This window comes from Ornithorhynchus anatinus, chromosome X1 (genome assembly GCF_004115215.2).
Source record: "Ornithorhynchus anatinus isolate Pmale09 chromosome X1, mOrnAna1.pri.v4, whole genome shotgun sequence".
Classification (NCBI taxonomy): Eukaryota; Metazoa; Chordata; class Mammalia; order Monotremata; family Ornithorhynchidae; genus Ornithorhynchus; species Ornithorhynchus anatinus.
Window position 1 is genome coordinate 38497697 of NC_041749.1, and position 22037 is coordinate 38519733.

Below are 22037 nucleotides of genomic sequence, written 5' to 3' on the forward strand. Positions count from 1 at the left end.
CAGGCTAAGTGGTGAGGATACAGTCCAGACTGGCAGATCCTTGCCAAAATCCATCACCTTTTACATATTCCAGGTGGAAGACAAATCCCCCTGGAATGTCTGAATCCCCGTCTTTCCAAGCAGTCAGTTTGCAGGGAAAATATCCGCTTGTCCCTTAGAGGAGCAGCGTGGCCCAGTGGATAGAGCACAGGCCTGGGAGTCCAAAGGAACTGGATTCTAATCCCGACTCTGGCTTTATCTGTTGTGTGACCTTGGGCAAGTCACTTCACTTCCCTGTGCCTCAGTTCCCTCATCTGTAAAAGGGGGATTAAGAGCGTGAGTCCAAAATGGGACGGGGACCGCGTCTAACCCGACTATCTTGCATCCACCCCAGCACTTAGAACGGAGGCTGGCACATCGTAAGTGCTTAACAATTACCACAGATATTACTGTGGGCTCGATGCGGTTCACTGGTTTTCTGATCCGGGGCCAGAGCAGAGGCAGTAGAGGATGGGTCATTGGGGCTGGATCACTGAACCAGACGCACCTAACTCAGTAGGCAGCCGCTCCGGCTGAGAGAATTTCATCTGCCCCTCCATGGGAGTCGGGGGGCCTCTTCCAGGAGATTGTCCTGATAGCATCATTTCAGCTCCCAGCCTCCGGCCTTCAAAGCCCGAGTGGAACCACAATTGGAGCCTTTCAAAGAGTTATTTGAATAAACAGACTGTCAGTTCTGAGCTATAAATAAACAAACTGCTATCAACTGTCTGGAAAAGGCAGAATGAATGCAGTGGGCAGAAAGGCAGGGGGCCGCAAGCCTTGAAGCCCGAGTTATCCCGACCAGCTGCCCGCCCCAGGGCGTGCACTGCAGAGAGCTGGTGAGGCGGTTGGGCTTGTTATCGTGAGTGGAGAAGCTCACCGGGACATGGCTCGGGGCACCTGAGGGGTCTGTCAGCAAAGAGAAAATGGGAAGGGGAAAGTGAGAGTCAGAGGGGGAACACTCTTTAGCCGGAAATTAGAGCAACACACATCGATTGACAAGGTGTGTGGAGAGAGTCAGGGGGAGAGAAGTGCAGGAAGGGAAGGAGACTGGTCAGTGCAGAGCCTAGGCAGGAGGAGAAGCCAGAGAGGGAGGAACACTGGGCAGGAGGGGAGGCCAAATAGAATTGGAGGCTGGGTAGGAGGGGAGGCTGAGAGAGAGGAGAAAAGCCAGAGAAGAAGGAAGACTGAACGGGCTGGAGAGGAAGAGATGCCCGGTAGGAAGGGAGTCCTGGAAAGAGCGGAGGATAGGCAGGAGGAATGACCAAGTAGAAGTGGAGGCTGGGAAGGAAGGGAAGCTGGGTAGGAGAGAGGTTATGGAGGAAAAGAAGCCGGAGGGGAAGGGAGACTGAGCAGGAGGGGATGCTGTGGAGGAGGAGAGGTTGGATAGAGGGGAATGCTGGGAGGAGCAGAGGATGGTCAGGCGGAAAAACATTATAGAAGTAGAGACTGGGTAGGCAGGGAGGCGGAGCGGTGAGTGAATCGGAGAAGAGAGGAGACTGGACATGAGGAGAGGCCAAGTAGAAGCAGAGCAGGAAAGAGAGGCCAAACTGAAGCAACCCTTCTGGATTCCTTGTCTTTGTTTCCCCACGGTCCAAACCTTCTATAACTCAGGTGGCTATCTCTGACTCACTTTCATCCACGTGCCCGGGAGAACAAGCAAGGCAAGCAAGAGAACAAGCAATTATTCAGGCCCATCTTCAACTCTAAGGCCCTGTCCTATAGGGTTCGTGGTCTAAGTAGGAGGGAGAACAGGCATTGAATCCCCATTTACAGGTGATGAAACTGAGGCACAAAGATATTAAATGGAAAGAAAAGCAATTGCCATTCCCTAAAGGTTCAGAGGGAGGGGCCTCCTCTCATCAGCCCAGAAAAAGGGTTTGAGAGACAGAAAATGCACTTTTTGGTAAATCCTTTTAACTTGCATATTTGCCAAACTCCACAGTGGAGTAGGATATCATTAGAGGCCTTGAAGGCCTTTCTACACTCCAATATAGAAAAATCAATTGATAAATCAGTAGTAGTTATTGAGTACTCTCTACAGAGCACTTGAACTAAGGGCTTGGGAGAGAACAGTAGAGTTAGAAAAGGTGATCCTTGCCTTCACGGAACTTGACATATAACTGGGGAGACAGACACAAGAGTAAATTATAAATTAAAGGAAAACGTGAATAGAAAAATGAATATGTGGAGGGTAATTGTTTAAATCATGGTGGTATCTGTTAAGCGTTTACTATGTACCAAGCACTGTTCTAAGCACTAGGTTAGATACAAGTTAATCAGGTTGGACACAGTCCCTATCCCATATGGGGCTCACAATCTTAATCCCCATTCTACAGATGAGGTAACTGAAGCCCAGAGAAGTTAAGTGACTTGCCCAAAGTCACAGTGCTGATAAGTGGCGGAGCCAGGATTAGAACCCACGACCTCTGACTTCCAAGCCTGTGCTCTTTCCACTAAGCCATGCTGCTTCAGTGAGTAGGAGCGTGGTCTAGTGGAAAGAGCACGGACCAGGGAGTCAGACGACCTGGGTTATAATCTCGGTTCTGCCAGTTCCTTGCTGTGTGACTTTGAACAAGTCACTGAACTACTCTATGCCCCAGTACTCCTACTCTCCCTCCTACTTGGGATAGGAACTATATCCAATACCTAATTGACTTACATCTACCTCAGGACTTAAAACACTTTGGTACCTAGTAAGTGCTTAATAGATGCCATAAAACAAACAAACGGTAAAGCTGGGAGGGCAAGGGGGAAAGGAGAAAGTGGAGGTGGGTCTTATCAGCCCTTCCTCACACCCGAAACCTTTCTAAAAGCCTTCCCTAGTGGAGTTGTGATGATTCTGCCTCCCACTCCTCTTCCAGAAGTAGGGGACTAGGTTGTCCCCTCTTCCTCCTGAGAAAATCCTTCCTCCTACCACTGTTAAAAAGTTTGTTGCTTGTGATACTACTCATTAAGTGCTTACTAGGTGCTAAGCACTTTCTGTGTGCTAAAGCCTTAACTCTGCTAAGGAGCTGAAGAAATGATCCCATAAACAGATTAGACACAGCCTTGTCCCATCTGGGCTTACTATCTAGATGGGAATGAAAAGATTCGGTAGCAGAGGAATGTAAAACAATAATAAATGGCATATGCAACCCTCCAAGATAACAAATTAGTTAAACACTGTTTTGGAGAGGGAATTCCTGAAGTGCCTCTGGGCTTCAGGCAACTGTGTTTTCTGACAAACCACTGTTCAAACGTTGTTATTTTTTTCTTGCACTGGTCCGACAGGAGGCAAGGAGGCTAGAATGGCAGTGGGGAGCTGCAGGAACCCAGAATTCCCTGTCTTATAGGGGGTCCGAGCAATGTGGGTCTCCTCTCGAGGGCCACCCTAATTTCTGAAGGAGTTGGAATGCCCCACTAGCAGCTTGGATGAGAGTTGAGATTAGAGTTACCCAGCCCAGCATTCTCTTCTCTAGCCCGAAAAGTCTTTCCTGGAGGGGAAAATCCTGTGAACTGGGGGAGCTGTGCAGATCACTCTTTCCACCTGGGACAAAGAAGAGGATACGGCATCAGTCCCCAGTGGAGGGAAAGAGGTTAATCTCTCTCCTCTCCCACTACAACCCAGCCTGCCACTTTACTCCGCTAACACCAATTTATTTACTATGCCTCCATCTCGTCTCTCAAGCCATCAACTTCTTGTTCACGTCCTCCCTCCTGCCCGGAACCTCCTCCCCCTTTTTATCCAACAGAGCACCACTGTCCCCACTTCGAAGTCCTACTAAATTCTTATCTATTCCAGGAGGCCTCTCTTGATTAACCTCTCATCTCCCCACTATTCTCCTTCCCTTCTATTTCACTTATGCCCTTGGCTCCGTATCCCCTAAGCACTTTGATATTCGCTTCATTCCCACAGCACTTACTTACAAATCCTTATATTAAGTTGCTTCCCCCTATATCATTAATCTTAATTTCTATCCTCAGGTCTGTATTATAAACTCCTTGAGAGTACAACTCTATTATATTGTACTCTCTCAAGCAATTAGTACAGTGCTCAGCACACAACCCTTATTTCATCTTTTCCCACTCCCTTCCAAGCTGCCCTTGCACTGGATTGGCACCCTTTATTCACCCTACCTCAGGCCCACAGCCCTTATGCCCATATCCATAATTTTATTTATTTATATTCATGTCGGTATCCACCTCGCGACTCTAAGCTCGTGGGCGGTTGTTTACCAACTCTGTTATATTATACTCTTCCAAGTACAGTGCTCTGCACACAGTGAGCACTCAATAAATGCAGTTGATTGATTAAGCCTTGATACATGCAATTGATTGATGATTGACTGAAGGAGGAAAATGACAAGCACTGTCGCTGTCATCGTTTGGTTGGTCGACTGAGTTACGGGACCACTTGCAACTTCAGGAAACAAGGACCATGGGCCAGAAAGTTCAGAGGAGGAGCAAGAAAGCAGTAGCAACAGCAAGGGAGAAGACAAGCTGGTATACAATCATTCCACAGCCTGGAATCACTACAGATAGCTTTATTGCTCTGACACATGGTGAACCAGTAAATGCCCCTGTTGTCAGGTGAAGTCATTCTAGGAAGAACTATTTATCCAGGAAATAACTGTGTGAGCAAAATTGCAGAGTGAAATTCTTGCACTCTGGAAGGGTCGGTGGCCTGGGCTCCCTAAAGCATGGACAGCTTTGTCAATATTTCCCCAGATCCTCCAAATCAGAAAGCAGTGTTATCCTGATGTTTACAGGGTGGACAAACTCCTTCGATGGAAGATCTCATGAGTGGCAGGTTGGAAGGCAGAATTTTCAAGTGAGAGAAGGCCAGTGCATCTTCAGAGTGGGAGGGTAGAGTTCACAAGTCTCCTTAATCATACTTCCCTTAAAGAATTTAAGGAAAAAAGAAGTCTCTCCATATCTGGGTAATACAGAAACAAGTTGAGTCTATACTGACCAAGTAAAGAGGAGAGTCAAGATAATCTTTCCATATGATCACTGGACTCTAACTTCCTTGAGGGCAATGATCATGTTTATTGACTATTGTATTCTTTCCCAAGCACTGGGTGATTTGCACATATTAAGGGCTCAAAAAATAAACTGATTGATTGACTGATAATTACAGCCAAAAAACCTTCTCTTGAGGAGAGAAGACTTGCACTAGCCCGATGGTTCAGATACATTAAAAATGAAATTGGTGAGAGCAATGTATTCCCTCTGGACTTTAAGCACAATCCAAATGCATCTTCTGGGGTCCAGAGTGGGTGATGTTTCCCAGGAAGGTCTCACTCATTCCTCTCTGCCCCCAAATCTCCAGTACCTTCCTGGGGGGTTTCCCCCCTAACTCTCCCTCCAGCAGGGAATGGTGGGAGGGGAGAGGGACTGGATTTTCCTTCAATCCTCCTCAATCTCAAGAGGTGGGAAGGCCCAGGTTTGTTGACTTTGGATGGTACAGAGCTACTGCTCCTGGACTTCTGAATTTCCCGAGGCTGGAAAAATGTGACAGAATGGCACCAGTTCAGAGTGGAAATGGGCTGGACCATCTCCGGGTGGGGGCAGGGGGAGAAATACCTATAGAAATATCTGTAGGCCGGGTAGCACGTATATGATCAGAGCTTTTCGTTCTGGAACTCTGACCTTTTCTGCCCCTAGCCCTCTGCCCCAGCAGGAGAACTCCTGGCTTTCAATCCTGCCAATGTAATTGCCGTAATAGAAGTAGTAGGAATGGTATTTATTAAATACCTATGCTGTGCAGAACACTGTACTTGTGTTGCCTTATGCTGTCGAATCGTGCCCGACCCAAAGCGATGCCGTGGACACATCTCTCCCAGAACGCCCCACCTCCATCCGCAATCGTTCTGGTAATGTATCCATGGAGTTTTCTTGGTAAAAATACAGAAGTGGTTTACCATTGTCTCCTTCCACGCAGTGAACTTGAGTCTCCACCCTCAGCTCTCTCCCGTGCCGCTGCTGCCCAGCGCAGGTGAGTTTTGACTTGTCGCAGATTGCCTTCCGCTCGCTAGCCACTGCCCAAGCTAGGCATAGAATGGATATATCTCTGCTTGACTCTCCCTCCCGGAGTCAAGACTGGTAGAGTACTGGAAACTCTCCAGGTGTGACCCTGAGAAAGTAGAGCACTGTACTAGATGGTGGGAAAATACAATGGTGAGAATCATACATTATCCCTGACAGCCTCGTTGGTACACAACCGAAGAATAATGTTGGCATTCGTTAAGCGCTTACTACGTGCCAAGCACTGTTCTAAGCGCTGGGGTAGACACAGGGAGATCAGGTTGTCCCACGTGGGGCTCACAGTCTTAATCCCCATTTTACAGATGAGGTAACTGAGGCACAGAGACGTTAAGTGACTCGCCCACAGTCACACAGCTGACAAGTGGCAGAGCCGGGATTCGAACCCATGACCTCTGACTCCAAAGCCCGGGCTCTTTCCACTGAGCCACGCTGTTTCTCATAAAAAAGAGGGAAGGGAGGATTGGTAACAGACACATAAGGAAAGAAGAAATCATAAAAATATGACAACGATACACACCAGAGGGACAAAAGCAGTTGCGGCATCGACTATAAGGACAGAGGACAGAGAGTAAAGGGCAGCGTTCCAGCTTTCGCACAGCTCTCTGAATCTGACTTCCAGATTCAATCAGTTGGAGGCAGTGCGATCTTGGGCACATCAGTCAACTTCTCTGTGCCTCAGTATCCTCAACTATAAATTGGGAATTCAGTACCTTCCCTCCTACTTAGACCGAGAGCCCCGTGTGGGATAGGGACTTGTCTGACCTGATTAGTTATTATCTATTCCAGCACTTACAACAGTGCTCGTTAAATAGTAACCTCTTAACTAATAGCATTAAAAAAATCAGTTAATCGAGGGTAATTATTGACGGCTCACTGCACACAAAGCACTGTATTTATTGTATCTGTTGGGAACAACGGCGCGGCGCAGTGGAAAGAGCATGGGCTTGGGAGTCAGAGGTCATGGGTTCTAATCCTGACTCCGCCACGTGTCAGCTCTGTGACTTTGGCAAGTCACTTAACCTCTCTGTGCCTCAGTTCCCTCATCAGTAAAATAGGGATTAAGACTGTGATGAGTCCCATGTGGGACAACCTGATCCCCTTGTATCCCCCCCCAGCGCTTAGAACAGTGCTTTGCACATAGTAAGCGCTTAACAAATACCAACATTAACAGTGCTTTGCACATAGTAAGCGCTTAACAAATACCAGTATTATTATTATTATTATAAACAAAGTATGAGCCCCAATCCTGGGGCTTCAGGAAAGAGATGCAGCATCGAGGAATTGATTATAATACCATGGCTTGCACATCTTAATTTTCCCACTCTCAACCCTGCCCATCTTATTCCTTCTGAGACACAGAATTCAGTATGCTGCTGAGAAGCAACATTGCCTAGTGGTTACAGCACGGGCCTTGCAGTCAAAAGGACCCGGGATCTAATCCCGGCTCCACCGCTTGTCGGCTGTGTGAACTTGGGCAAATCACTTCACCTCTCTGTCCCTCGGTTACCTCATCTGTAAAATGGAGATTCAGGCCGTGAGCCCCATGTGAGACAAGGACTGCGTCCAACCTGATTAGCTTGTATCTACCCCGGTGCTTAGTACAGTGCCTGACACATAGTAAGCACTTAACAAATACCAAACAAAAATATATACGAGCAGGCGGGCAGCGATGCGATACAGTGAGCAGTGGAGGTGCAGTGGTTGCCTATGTTATCCAGACACAGGACTGGGACCAGGTCTCCTGATTCCCACTGCTCTTTCCACTGAGAAGCATCATTCCCTGTCCTCCAGAAACTGACAATCTAACGTCTGAATCGCCAGATCTGGTCCTGGGCGTCGTCATTCTTTTGCATAACTGCCTTTACCCTGTTGATGTACAAATTCATTGGTCTGGAGTGATTGGGAATACACCTTGAGGGAGACGATTCCTCTTATAAGGAATCCTAGTGGAAAGAGCAAGAGTCTAGGAGTCAGAAGACCTGGGTTCTATTCCTGGCTCCGCCACTTATGTGCTAGGTGACCTGGAGGAAGTAATTTCACTTCTCTGGGCCTCAGTTCCCTCATCTGCAAAATAGGAATCCAATACCTGTTCTCCCTCTTACTTGGACTGTGAGTACCACGTGGGACCTTCATTCATTCATTCATGATTATTTTGTATCTACCCCAGGGTTTCAGACAGTGCTTGGCACACAGTGAGCGCTTAACAAATACCACAGACAGTATTCTGACCATCCTCTAAAAGAATCAGAATCGGACCCTGTGGGATCAGAAGGGGGCTGCCCTTGAGAGCGGTAATCTCAACCCAGCTTGGCAGGCCTTCGGGATCAAGACGTCACCTCAGCTGAGAGCTGCGTCTTCTCTCCTTCACCCACCCTTGTGCCCGGCTTTAGCGGGAAGACGCCATCGTGTCCGTGAATAGGAATATTCAGGAATGAGTTGTGTTTACGGCGACCGCACCGTTTACTTTAATTGTCTGTTAGAACAATCTGTGCTCTGGAGGCAAACACGTTGCATAATCACCAGGCAGGAAAAGAAAATGGCATAAATTTGCCTTCTCCTGAAGTAGCAATCAGTGCAGGTGCAACCATCAACCCAAGCCATTCAGTGAGCGGCCCGGTGGGTGTTCCCAAGCCAATCTTCCATCTCTGGCCTTATCTTTTCCTTGCCTTGACAGGCAGGACCCAGGACAGAGACAAGACACACAGATTCACTCATCCGTCAGATTATTCACGGTCCCAGGGATGAAATGGGCATCGGGGATAGTAGTATTCGAATTCAAGTGCCACATAGTAGGCATTTGGGAAGTATAGAATAAAGAAGTGGATAAACCACTGGTGTGGGAGTCAGAAGGACTTTTTTGGCATCAAAGCTCTCCATCACCTTGCCCCCTCCTATCTCACCTCTTTTCTTTCTACTGCCCACCCCTTACGCTCCCCTCCTCTGCCGCTCACCTCCTCATGGTCCCCCGTTCCTGCCTGTCCCGCCATCGACCCCTGGCCCACATCCTACCGTTGTCCTGGAATGCCCTCCCTCCTCACATCTGCCAAACTAACTCTCTTCCCCTCTTCAAAGCCCTACTGAAAGCTCACTTCTCCAGGAGGCCTTCCCAGACTGAGCCCCCCCTTTCCCTCTGCTCCTCCTCCCCTCCCCATTCCCCCCCTCCCGCCCTATGCTCTTCCCCCTTCCCCTCAGCACTGTGCATATTTGAATATATTATTTATTACCCTATTTATTTTGTTAATGACATGTATACTTTTATGATTCTATTTATCTTGATGATGTTGTCTTGTTTTGTTTTGTTCTGTTTTGCTTTGCTCTCTCCCCCATTTAGACTGTGAGCCCGTCACTGGGCAGGGATTGTCTCTATCCGTTGCCGAATTGTACATTCCAAGAGCTTAGTACGGTGCTCTGCACATAGTAAGCGCTCGATAAGTATTACTGAATGAAATGACCTGAGGTATTTGGTTTTTATGGCATTTGTTAAGCACTTACTATGTGCCAAGCACTGTTCTAAGCGCTGGAGTAGATACAAGGTAATCAGGTTGTCCCACGTGAGGCTCACAGTCTTAATCCCCAATTTACAGATGAGGTAACAGAAGCACAGAGAAGTTGAGTGGCTTGCCCAAGGTCACACACAGCAGACAAGTGGCGGAGCGGGGATTAGAACCCAGGTCCTTCTGACTCCCAGGCCCCTGATCTTTCCACTAAGCCATGCTGCTTCTGATCCCAGCTCAGCCACTTGTCTGCTGCATGACCTTAAGCAAATTCATTCATTCATTCATTCAATAGTATTTATTGAGCGCTTACTATGCGCAGAGCACTGTACTAAGCGCTTGGAATGTACAAGTCGGCAACAGATAGAGACAGTCCCTGCCCTATGACAGGCTTACAGTCTAATCGGGGGAGACAGGCAGACATGAACAATTACTTCACATCTCTTGGCCTCAGTTACTTCATCTATAAAATGGGGATTAAAACTATGAACCCCATGAGGGACAGAGACTGTGTCCAAACTGATTAGCTTTCATCTACCCCAGAATTTAGAATAGTGCTTGACACATAGTAAACCCTTATCAAATACTATCATTATTATTATTATTACTCTCTTTCTATAAGGATCTCATACTCACACAGGGAAGCGGGAATGAAAATATTCACAGTCAGAGTTAGTTAAAATAAGTTATGGAGTGTACAGTTGAGCAAATGTACACGAGCGCTGAGTTTAAGTGTAAATTGATTTCTAAGTCGGCTGATGGGTTGATATGGCCCAGGATGTTGGGAGGTTAATCAGGGAAAGCTTGTTGGATGAGGTGAGATTTTAGGAAGGCTCTGAATGTGGGGCGGGTTGTAGTCTGATGGATTTGTAGGCAGGAGAGAAGTCTCATGGTCCCAGGAATGAAATGGGCATCCATAAACTGGGAGACTAGTGTGAGTGTAGGAAAGGAAGCAGGAGAGATGAAAGTGAGGTGTAGGCAAAAAGTTATCTTGGGAGGAATAAAGAATGAGAAGGAGAAGGAATCAGCATGACCTAGTGGGTAGAGCATAGGCCTGGGAGTCTGAGGAATTCAGGTTCTAATCCCAGCTCCACCACTTGTCTGCCGTGTGACCTTGGGCAAGTCACTTCACTTCTAAGTTACCTCATCTGTAAAATGGGGAATAAAAGTGTGAGCCCTATATGGGACAGGAACTGTGTCCAACCTGATTGGCTTGTATCTACCCCAGTGCTTAGTAAAGAGCCTGGCACATAGCAAGCATTTAACAAGTATCATGAAAAATGAAGAGAGCAGGTTGGGGACTAACCGGTGAAGAGAGTTTATATGTAAGATGGGGTAAGCTGGTGAAAAGCTTTGGAGGTGATTGTGAAAAGTTTCTGCTTGATGTGGAGGGAAATGAGAAGCCAGGGGGAAAATAAACAGAAAATGAGATCCGTAACAAACACATTGGCTGAAATGAAGGTTGAGGTGACTGACCATGATTCCCCTCAGACTTTATCATTTATTTACTCCAGCCTTCTGTGAATCATAGCGTAGGCACCGATTTATACTGGCCAGATGCCCCCAGTAGAAGTCACGCTTTACTACTACTTCAGCACTTATCAAGCTGTAGATGCTTAGTCGGTGAGGGTGAGGGTGAGGATCGGGGTGAGGATGAGACTGATGAGGGTGAGGATGATGGTGACAGTGAGGGTGAGGGTAGTACTTCTCGAACACCAGACCTGAGTTCCAAAATCTGCAGTGACAGCTCTGCTTCACAGGACCAGAGGATTTTTGTAGGCACTGAACCCGAAAGCGAAGGGCCTGCTACTCCCAACACACCAGACAGGCCATCTTCAATGGTCCGGAACTTTTTAACCAATAACTTGCCTTTTTAATGCAAAGTCCCTTTCTTGTCCCCAAGAAAGCAGGCTGACCTTCAACTGAGGGGATCGGCCTCTGACCCTTTTTTTATTTAAATAGTATCTGTTAAGCTTTTACTATGTGCCAGGCTGTACTGGGGTAGATACAAACTAATCAGGTTGGACACAGTCCCCGTCCCCCATAGGGTTCCCAGTCTTAATCCCCTTTTTACAGATGAGGTAACCCAGGCACAGAGAAATGACTTGTCCAAGGTAACACAGCCAACAAGTGGTGGAGCCAGGATTAGAAACCGTGCCCTCTGACTTCCAAGCCCATGCTCTTTCTACTAGGCCACACTGCTTCTCATGCTGACTGTCTTCCAAGAGTATTTTGCAGGGTAGCAATAGCCAAGACTGGAAGCCAAAACTAAACAGAAACCTATGTGAAGTTGCTCTCAAGGTCCTCTGGCCCCTGCACAAGGTATCTTGGATTCTAGTATCACCTGTGAGGTTCTGTGTGGCAGAACATCTCCTGTACCTTTCTTCTTCATTCATTCAATTGTATTTATTGAGCGCTTACTGTGTGCAGAGCACTGTACTAAGTGCTCGGGATGTACACTTCGGCAACAGATAGAGATAATCCCTGCCCAGTGACGGGCTCACAGTCTAATAGGGGGAGACTGGCAAAAACAGGACGACATAATCATGATAAGTAGAATCAAGGGGATGTACACCTCATTAGCAAAATAAATAGGGTAATAAAAATATATACAAATGAGCACAGTGCTGAGGGGAGGGGAAAGGAGAGGGGGAGGAGCAGAGGGAAAGGGGCTTTAGCTGAGGGGAGGTGAAAGCGGGAAGGGAGAGGGAGCAGAGGGTGGAGGGGGAGCAGAGAGGGAGCAGAGGGAGCAGAGGGAAAAGGGGAAGCTCGGTCTGGGAAGGCCTCTTCGAGGAGGTGAGCTCTCAGTTTCTTCCAAACACATCCTTAAATAGTGAGCTTTAAGGTGCACAAGTGGAAGAGGATGCACCCAGGAAGAAATCCTCCTAAATAGATCTGGATGGTGATGGGCTCAATCACAAGACAGGAAAAAGATCTTGGTCGCTGTTGACTTACTTGAATTAATTGGTCCAGTGGATGGCAGCAATTAAAATGGTGAACTTGATCCTGTGTGTCATCAGGAAGAAACTAGAAAACCAAAGAAAAAGAATAACTTTACCCTTCTAGTATATCCGGGATAGCTATATTTGAAATATTTTCTGCAGTTCTGTTCCCTGGGTCTCGGGGAAAGTTAGAATTGTGAGGGAAAAGGTCCAGAGAAGGGTAACAGAAATGCCTTACCATCGGCTTTAAAGCACTCCATCAGCTCATCCCTCTCCTACCTCACCACTCTGATTTCCTACAACAACCCAGCCCAAACACTCCGTTCCTACACTGCCAACCTACTCACTATCCCTCGATCTCATCTCTCTCACTTCCCCCCCCTCGTTCCATTGGACATTCACTCTCCCCACCTTCAAAGCCTTATTAGAAGCTCTTCTCCGAGAAACCTGCCCCAACAAAACCCTCATTTCCCCCTCTCCCACTCTCTACTGCATTTTGCACCGATTCACAGCCTTTATTCAGCCCTCCCTCATTTATTCAATAGTATTTATTGAGTGCTACCTATGTGCAGAACACTGTACTAAGCGTGGGGGAGGGGGGAAAATGGGGTCAAGCCACTTTGATGGGAAAAGAACGCGGGAGTGCTTCCTTTGAAAGTGCATTTGATCCAGGTGCAAGGGAGTAGGGTCTTGTCTCTGTCCAGGGACTAATAATAATAATAATGGTGGGATTTGTTAAGAGCTTCCTATGTGCCGGGCGCTGTACTAAGCACTGGGGTGGAGACCAGCAAATTAGGTTCGATGCCCCATGGCGTTTACGTACAACTCCTTAATTGAATTTTTTCATTTATATTATTATCTGTCTCCCCCTCTGGCCTCCAAGCTTGTTGTTGAAACAGGAACATGTCTACCAACTCTGTCATACTGTACCCTCCCAAGCACTTAGTACAGCGGTCTGCACACAGTAAGTGCTCAATAAATATGATTGACTGACTGATAACCTTAGTCATCAGGGGAAGCTTCTTTTGTGAGAATGGAACGGAAAGATTTAGGACTCTTGAATCTGAAAAGACACAGGCTGCGAGGGGGCATAAACGATGTCTACAAAATCATGAAGGTTGTGCATGGAGAAAACACAGATGATCATTCACTAAATCCCACAGCACCAGAAAGAAGGGGCACCCATTGAGGCTTGAAAGCGAGAGGTTCGTAACAAACAAAGGGAAGCATTTATTCCCAGAATGTCTAGCAAGCATATGGAATGTATTACCACAGGAAGTTGTGCCGGCCAAAACTATCAGCAGGTTCAAGAGCGGTTTGATTAAATTCATGGGCGAGCTGTCAATAACAGGCTTTGAGAGGGAAAGCGAATGGTCTAGAAGGTAAAGACTGGAGGTGCTAGTCGGGTCATCCATAACCATTAAGAGAACAATCACCGTACAGTTCCTCTAAACATCTGATTGTCACTGTCAGAAACAGAAAATTGGATCGGATGGCCCAGCGGACTGACTGTGCGATTGTGTTTCCTATGTTCTTATAGTTTTATTTATGTGAATAATGGATGGATGAAGCAGCGTGGCCTGTGAGGAAACAACACGGCCTAGTGGAAAAAGCACAGGCCTGGGAGACAGAGGACCCGGATTCTAATCCTGATTCAGCCACTTTCATTCAATAGTATTTATTGAGCGCTTACTATGTGCAGAGCACTGTACTAAGCGCTTGGGATGAACAAGTTGGCAACAGATACAGTCCCTGCCGTTTGACGGGCTTACAGTCTGCTACGTAACCTTGGGCAAGGCACTTAACTTCTCTGTGCCTCAGTTACCTCATCTGTAAAATGGGGATTGAATCCTCCACCCTCCTACCTAGACTGTGAGCCCCATGTTGCACGGGGACTGTTTCCAATCTGATTATTTTGTATCTACCCCAGCGCTTTGTAGAGCGATTAGCGCATGGTAAGCACTTGACAAGTGGCGTAAACAAAGAGGTGCCTTTAAGTGTGGAAGCAACCTTTGGAGAGGACGTATAGCTCATCCCCTCTCAACACAGCTTTGGGAAGTTGTCCAACCTCTCAGGTTCCTCATTTGTCAAAGAGAGATGAGTCAGTTCCCCCTTGCCAGAGTGGGGTCGTGTGGACTCTTGGGCTAATGCTCGCAGAAGATCATTTTCTTCCCGGAATCGATTTGTTCAACGAGAACCCTGGCAGCCCCTTTTTTTATGGTACTTGTTAAGCACTTACTACGTGACAGGCACTGTACTAAGCACTGGAGTACAGACAAGATAATCAGATTGGACATAGTCCCTGTCCCACACAGGGTTCACAATCTTAATCCCCATTTTACAAAGGAGGTAACTGGGGCACAGAGAAGGGTAGTGACTTTCCTAAGGTCGCAGAACAGCCAAGTGACAGAGTTGGAATTAGAACTCGGGTCCTTCTGACTCCCGGGCCAGTGCTCTCGGCTTTCAGAACCTTTAGGGCCCTTCTGGCTCCAGTGTATGGGGGAATAAACTGATTCTCTCTCCCCACAAGAATCACTCTTCTTTCCCGATGTGGGTGCCATTTCCCAACTTCCCTGGCCTCCTCTCAACAGGGATTTATTTTCCTCTCTGTGTCTCCGGCACAGATCACAGAGGCCGAATGGCCGACTCCGGGCGGGGCCGTGGTTCCCGAGAACGCGGGCGATTGCTCTGTGGGTGGACTAGGCTTTCAAAAAGCAGTGTGGCCTAGTGGACGGAGCACAGGCCTAGGAGTCAGAAGGACCTGGGTTCTAATCCCAGCTCCGCCATTTCTCTGCTGTGTGACCGTGGACGAGTCACTGCACTTCTCGGTGCCTCGGTTCCCTCATCTGTAAAATGAGGATTAAGACTGTGAGCCCCATTTGGGACACAAACTGTGTCCAACTTTATTACCTTGTATCTTCCTCAGCGTTTAGAACAGTGCCTGGCACAAAGTGCTTAACAAATGAATGACTGTTGCTGTTCTGGACTCTCCCAAGCACTTAGTACAGTGTTCTGCACACAGTAAGAGCTTAATAAGTAAGAGTAAGAGCTGCTGAGAAGCAGCGTGGCTCAGTGGAAAGAGCACGAGCTTTGGAGTCAGGGGTCATGAATTCGAATCCCAGCTCTGCCACTTGTCAGCTGTGTGACTGTGGGCAAGTCACTTCACTTCTCTGGGCCTCAGTTCCCTCATCTGGAAAATGGGGATTAAGACTGTGAGCCCCACGTGGGACAACCTGATTCCCCTGCGTCTACCCCAGCGCTTAGAACAGTGCTCTGCACGTAGTAAGCGCTTAACAAATACCAACATTAAATATGACTGGATGAATGAATGAATGAAATACCATAAAGTATATCTCTGTCTCCTTTTCATGGCCATCGCTAAAGGCATGCAGATGGGCTTTGTGTTCAAGCTGGTGTTCCCCAAGCTAGGGTTCTTTGCTCCTCTGGGGCGCGCTCTCTTCACAGAGAGAACACAGTGACCAGCGGAGAACACCAAGAATGCGAGCTGGAAGCCCCTCTACCCCCCAATCCATCATGGCCTCTGCTGCTCGCCAAGCCAAGACAGAGGCCACACTGCGGAGCGGGGAAACGACCACCGCCCACCACCGCTCAGCGCCTCCAATCTAACTCCTGAAAGGTTCTTTCCTCTCTGCTTTAACTCTGACTCTCCCGATCAGCACCAAAAGCCCCCAGGCAGCTCAGCCATGGGTCAGGACGAACAGCCATCTTGACCCAAATGTGCCTCTTCGCTGACACCCCCGAAGACAGAGCCAACATTCATTCAGGCCCAGAAACGCCGTGAATGATTCACGCTCCTCCCGTTAGCATTCAAGGCCAAGAACCCATTTATACGCTACAAGAATATCACCTAAATACCCCGTCCCGCTAACCGGGCATCTGTGTTCGTTTCAGCTTAATCTCGGGAACAGCAATTATTCCTCTCCAGCACCGTTCTGCTTAACGACCTCCTAATGTGCCAGAGATAAATTACTCAATAAACAAATGTTTCAATCCATTGGCAGAGGCCAATAAAGTGTTGCATTACACTCTGGCCCTTCTGCAAGCCCCACATGAAGCAGCTAGCGGAATCTGGCCGGCACCCAACAGCCTAGGACGGAGAAAGCAGTAAATACAGTAAAGTTTAAACCGAAATGATACAGATAGGTCTGGTCCCCGACCACTGACTGGTACAGTGCAGCTAGGAATGCATTTTTGATCATGAACCAGATAACTTGAATAGCTCCAGAATGGAGAAGGGTTGATAAAAGGCACGTGGGGAATAGAGAGCTTAAAATAGCCCGAGATCGCATACCGAGGCCAGATTTGAATTCTAGCTTCACTGGGCCTTCTGTATATCAAACTGGGTCTTGGGAGAAATGGTCAGAGCGCGCTAGCGGGCTCAACCAACCAGTGGATTCGGGGGAAACTTGGTCTTTTCATGACTGTCTTTTGTTCCTGCGACACTGGGGACTCCCGGTTGGACTCTTCGAAGCGCTTGACGCAGTGCTTAGCACTCAGTAGGTGCTCCAGGAATACCACCGGACGATGGATCGAGGGAACTCAGATGGGCAGATAGTTCAGAAAATAATAATTATAATCGCGGTGTTTGTTAAGCATTTACTATATGCCAGGCACTTTACCAAGCACAGGGACGGATACAAGCGAAGCAGGTTTGACACAGTCCCTGTCCCACACGGGGCTCCCGGTCTTAATCCCCATTTTACAGATGAGGGAACTGAGGCACAGAGAAGTGAGGTGACTTACCCAAGATCACACAACAGACAAGTGACGGTGGCAGAATTAGAACCCATGGCCTTCTGACTCCCAGGCCTATGCTCTCTCCACTAGGTCATGCTGCTTCCCATCTGTTTTTACCTAGTAGATCGTTCTTCATCTGCCCAGCAAGTTATGAACCTCCACTGAAATGATGAGTCTTTCAACAGCTGTGCATAGAAGCCATCCTAAGCACACTGGAAGTCGCCATTTTCGATGAAAAGTTCTCTCTCGCCCTCACCTGGATTTCTGGTGAGGGAGGGGTGGGTTGGTGCTAATTTCCAGGTATTCCTTCAAACTTCTCCCGTCAGCTCATCCAAAGCAGTTTCCCAACCCACCCAATGTTCCCGGAGAGAGAGGAGAAAGCCATCCCGGCTGCGGGGGACTGTGGAAACGGCAACCCCGCTCCACCCGATCCCCACGGCCCCTACGACGGCACCAGAGCCCAGTCGATAATCCGGCGTTCCGCTAATGGATGGCCTGAGCCAGAACTCCAGTCTACCCTCAGACTCGTTATTGCCTCTGACATCTTTGACTTGGCAGTAATCTTCCTTAACCTCGTTGAGCTCCGAGTGTTTGACAGGCCCCAGTAAACGCAAGGCTAGTGCAGTGCTTCTGGTATTTCCTGTATATACACAGAGAGAGCGTGTGAGGGAGAGAGCTGACCTTCCTGCCTGCAGATGCTACTTGTCACATGGGTGTGCGCTTGGGCTGAACAGAGGGAGGGAAGTCAGACACCCCCGTCCCCCCCCCCCCCCAGAACAGCCTGGCACAGCGGAAAAGCACGGGACCGGGAGTCGGAACGTTGTGGGTTCTAATTCCCGCTCCACCACTTGTCTGCTGTGTGAACTTGGTCAAGTCACTTCACTTCTCTGGGCCACATCCGTAAAATGGGGAGACTGTGAGCCCCATGTGGGACAGGGACTGTGTCCAACCCGATTTGCTTGTATCCACCCCAGTGCTTAGTACAGTGACTGACACATAGTAAGCGCTTAAATACCACAACCATTATCATAGTAAGCACTCGATAAATCTCACTGATGGACTGACTGCTGTGTTAGTGGTTTGCCTCGTGCTGCTTCCATCCTGATCCGATTCAATTCTTCCCCAGTGGGTGCTCGCTAAGCCGCTCGGTCTCCTGTGGCTGATTCCCGGCAGTCTTCCCTTCCCCAAGTAAGACGGAAGTCCTTCACTTTACCCCGCCGGCAATGACTGGGTCCACCCAGTTGTATGCCTTCGAGCACCTAGGGACGTGCTCTGCCAAATTATTAACCACCACTCAGTCCATGGTTTTACTGAGCACTTATTGTGCTGCAGACACTGTACTAAATTCAGCCCTTCTGGACTCGCAGCCACCCGCAGTACTTAGGTACGTCTCGACATGCCTTCTTTACCGCCCTTATTCATTCACCCGCCCACCTTTAAAAGGTTTTGTTACTACCTCCCCTACTGAAATGCAAGTTCCTTGAGGGTAGGAATGTATTTTGTGTTTCTGTTTGTGCATTTCACCCACGGGTGCTCAATAAATATCGTTACTATTATTACTACCATCTGCTTCTGAGAAGCAGCGTGGGCTAGTGGAAAGACCATGGGCCTGGGAGTCAGAGGATGTGGGTTCCAAACCTGGCCCTGCCACACGTCTGCTGTGAGACCTTGGGCCGATCACTTCACTTCTCTTTGCCTCAGTCACCTCATCTGTAAAATGGAGATTAAGACTGAGAGCCACATGTGACACGGACTAGGTCCAACTTGAATACCTCGTATCTACCCCGGTGCTTAGAATAGTGCTTGGCACATAGTAAGTCCTTAACAGATACCACAGTTAAATGCTCGACACACAGTGAGCACTTAACAGATATTATTATTCATTATGATTACCATTATCACTGTCACCACCATCGCTACTATTACTTCTCTTTCCTACAGTCTTCCCACTGTTTTTCCGGCCATGTAAAAACCAGAAGGCTGTCGGGTTTACATATTTAACACCGAGCAAACTTTTCCAACCTCCATTAGCCTCCAGGAACCACAGATAATAAAATGTCAGGAGCTTTCTCCGAGTTTGCCCGTGTTTATCTGAAAAAGCAGCTGACTGGGAGTAGTAATTAAATTATCACTGAGGCGCGTTGCGGGATTAGATCACTTTAAGGGGCCTCGTTGGAAAGCCGGAGCTCTGCGAACAGAACATGCCGGCGGTTGTCGCGCCGTCCTCACTGGGGACAAGACAATCTGGCGGCGAGGTTGGTGGGGGGGCAAGGACCATTTTGAGGGGAGCTCTTTGTTCCAAGTGGCGGAGACCCAACTCGGACTACTTGGGGCTTCCTCCGACTGAAGTTCAATAACTTGGGCGGAAAGCCTCGGTCACAGGTGGCAAACAATGGAGCCAGCCGGGGATGTCAGGAACTGAGGCCCCACCAGATTGACATCTGGAAACACCCAGAAGGGGCCGTAGTCAGCTCTGCTGACCCAGATAACAGCAGGGACATGGGAAACTCCCCAACTGAAGAAGTAGAGGAGCCATGCGGGTCTTTGAAATAAACAAGAGTTCAGCGTGTATGTATGTGTGTGTTTGTGGTGAGCCCATTGTGGGCAAGGATTGTCTCTGTTGCTGAACTGTACTTTCCAAGTGCTAAGTACAGTGCTCTGCACACAGTAAGAGCTCAGTAAATACCACTGAATGAATGTTTACATATGTAAGAATCTACCAGCTCTGCTTCGCACACACCCAGCTCCCAACTCTACCCAGGGCCCTGGGCAGGCCAGGTCAGCCCGACTCCAACAAGTGCTCCGGTGGGAGGGAAGTCTCTCTGTGTCTTCATTCTATCATTCATTCATTCAACTATATTTATTGAGTGAAAGAGGCCTTCCCAGACTCAGCTCCCCTCCTCCAAGAGGCCTTCCCAGACTGAGCTCCCCTTCTCCCTCTACTCCCTCTACCGCTCCCCCTTCACCTCTCCGCAGCTTAACCCTCAAAATTTTCCCCCCCATTTCCCTCTGCTCCTCCCCCTCTCCCTTCCCATCCCCTCAGCACTGTAATCGTCCGCTCAACTGTATATATTTTCATCACCCTATTTATTTTGTTAATGAAATATACATCGCCTCGATTCTATTTAGTTGCCATTGTTTTTACGAGATGTTCTTCCCCTCGACTCTATTTATTGCCATCGTTCTCGTCTGTCCGTCTACCCCGATTAGACTGTAAGCCCGTCAAACAGCAGGAACTGTCTCTATCTGTTGCCGACTTGTTCACTCCAAGCGCTTAGTACAGTGCTCTGCACATAGTAAGGGCTCAATAAATACTATTGAATGAATTGAGTGCTTACTGTGTGCAGAGCACTATACTAAGTGTTTGGGAGAGCACAATATAACAATAAGCAGACACATTCCCTGCCCACAACAAGCTTACAGTCTAGAGCGGGAGACAGATATTAATGTGTATCGATACATTACAGATGTGGAACAGATGTGGACATAAGTGCCGTGGGCCTGGGGGGGGTGATGAAAAAAGGGAGCAAGTCAGGGCGACGCAGAAGGGGGTGGGAGAAGAGAAAAGGAGGCCTTGGTCAGGGAAGGCCTCTCGTGCCTTCATTAACAGAATGGTCCCCTGGTCCCTCAATCCCGGCTCAATCAAAGGGTAGGCATCTCCAGGACAAAGTTGTTCGGGACTCAAACTGGGTCCTCGTACTGGGATTTGTACCCTTTATTCACCTCTCCTTCAGCCCCACGATATTTATATACATATCTGTTAATGTCTGTCTCCTCCTCCAGGCTGAAAGCTCCTTGTGGGTGCGTAACGTGTCCACCAACACTCTTATATTGTATTCATTCATTCATATTTATTGAGCGCTTACTGTGTGCAGATCACTGTACTAAGCAGTTGGAAAGTACAATTCGGCAACAGATAGACAATCCCTACCCAACAACGGGCTCACAGTCTAGAAGCGGGGAGACAGAAAACAAAACAAAATGAGTAGACAGGCATCAATAGCATCAAAATAAATAGATTTATAGATATATACATATCATTAATACAATTAATGGAATAATATATACATATATACATAAGTGCTGTGGGACAGGGAGAGGGGGTAGAGAAGGAGGAGGAAGTAGGGGCGATGGGGAGGGGAGGAGGAGCCGAGGAAAATGGGGGCTCGGTCTGAGAAGGCCTCCTGGAGGAGGTGAGCTTTCAACAGGGCTTTGAAGGGGGGAAGAGAGCTAGTTTGGCGGATGTGAGGAGGGAGGACATTCCAGGTCAGAGGTAGGACGTGGACCGGGGGTGGACGGTGGGACGGGCGAGAACGAGGCACAGTGAGGAGGTTAGCGGCAGAGGAGCGGAGTGTGCGAGCTGGGCTGAAGAAGGAGAGAAGGGAAGTGAGGTAGGAGGGAGCAAGGTGATAGAGAGCTTTGAAGCTTTAGTGAGGAGTTTTTGTTTCATACAAAGGTTGAGAGGGAACCACTGGAGACTTTTGAGGAGGGGTATACTCCTCCAAGTGCTTACTATGGTGCTCTGCCCACAGTAAATGCTCAATAAATGCGATTGACCGATTGATTGATCAGGGTGTGCGGAGTACTGGTGGGGATCTAGGCTATCAGAAAGCCAAACTCACCTGCGAGAGAGAAACGGAACCGAGATGCCAAGACTCTTAGCTTGGACTCCCCACGGTTAATTACATATTGTGTTTAGTAGGGGCTTATTTGAAGTCGGATATTGTGCTAAGTGCTGGGGAAGATATAAGATGAACTGGTCGGTCACAGCCCCTGCCCACCCGGGACTGCCATT

At 48.2% G+C, this 22037-nt stretch overlaps 1 non-coding gene across 1 annotated transcript; it reads right to left on the reverse strand.

Moving 5' to 3' along the window:
* Nucleotides 1-6008: 6008 nt before the first annotated feature.
* On the reverse strand, nucleotides 6009-6146 carry LOC114806737. The gene has a single exon (XR_003754799.1). It is a non-coding gene; the product is annotated as a small nucleolar RNA SNORA7 (small nucleolar RNA).
* Nucleotides 6147-22037: the final 15891 nt, after the last annotated feature.